Source organism: Poecilia formosa, unplaced genomic scaffold, assembly GCF_000485575.1.
Source record: "Poecilia formosa unplaced genomic scaffold, Poecilia_formosa-5.1.2 Scaffold316, whole genome shotgun sequence".
In the NCBI taxonomy this organism is placed as follows: domain Eukaryota; kingdom Metazoa; phylum Chordata; class Actinopteri; order Cyprinodontiformes; family Poeciliidae; genus Poecilia; species Poecilia formosa.
The window spans coordinates 40,157-41,501 of NW_006800255.1; positions in this window are offsets into that span (position 1 = coordinate 40,157).

Below are 1,345 nucleotides of genomic sequence, written 5' to 3' on the forward strand. Positions count from 1 at the left end.
CTTTTTTTCTTTTTTTCTTTTTTTTTATATTAAATAAGCTGAAAAAAATAAAAAAAATGTGTGGTATTATGAAGTCATAACACTGGAGAGTTTGTTTCCGTTCAACCAAAACTAGGCTTAAGGGATAATTTTACCACATTACTCAGACCATAAGAGAAACAAATTCTGCTGATGTAAACACAGCTGTCACATGAACTTGTTCTGTTTGCAAGAGGAGATTTAGTTTTGCGACCAACTGAGCTAAAAGCAAGGTTAAGCTAGCATATTCCGAGCTCTGTTCAGGCTTGGTATTAAACATTTTGGGGTCATTTGTTTTTTATGTGCAAAGCTATGGACAGATTAGCAGCATCAATACAGATTGAGATAAAACAGGTGAAACAGATCATTCCAAACATGTTAACATATTTTAGCTAGCAAATGAGAGCAAACGTAAAGATGCAAGAAATCCAATACAAAGCTAGCAACATGTTTGAAGCCTTTTTTTGAACAAAATTGTTTTTTGATTTGTTTGTGTTTTTATTATTGCTATTATTATTATCATTACTAGAAACAGTGAATTCTGCTAGCAGGGCTAGCTATTTGGCTAGCTATAAACTCAAAATTTACTTTGAAGATATAAAGCTAAGATAGCGCTTTAAAAATCCATTTGGCTCTAAATCCCAAATGTCAAAGCTGATTATTTATAGTAGTGAAATCTATTGACTAATTTTTCTATAAACTTATACAGTATTTATACTTACTCCAACATGGGTTGGAGTTTTTTTTAAATCTAAGCCATTAAAGCTATTTCTCTGTTTCTGACAACGGATACATTTTTTTTTGTTGCACATTTTGAAAGCCATTTTGAAAGTGCATTAAAAAGATGTTAAATGGATTTTAAGATTGTGTTGAGACCTCCGGTGTGACACTCCTGAGCCCAAAAACACTCGCAGGTTTCTCATTCCTTCACTTCCAGCATTCTGGCTTCCTCGCCAATGCTTCACAGACACAGCAGAGAATGTTAAACACCTCTCACAGATTAAAGACAAGCGACGCAGAAAGGATAAAAAAAATACCTTAGATATTTAATACTTTATGAATTATGATATCTTTTTAAGAGCTTCAGATTTGAAGCTGCTGTGACAGGTTTTGGCTGTTTCACACCCGTGTAAATATCCTGCTCTTTCCTATTTTGCAGATTTATTACTTGTATATAGACACTCATCAAGGAGAGATTAAACATGTTTTTTGCTAAATCTGGATCGTCTAATGTTTTTCTTATTCCCATTCCTCATCCCTAAAATACCCTTATACTTGTGGATTTTAAAGTTTGAACAACTTTTAGGTTTATCTGGTGTGCCTGTCA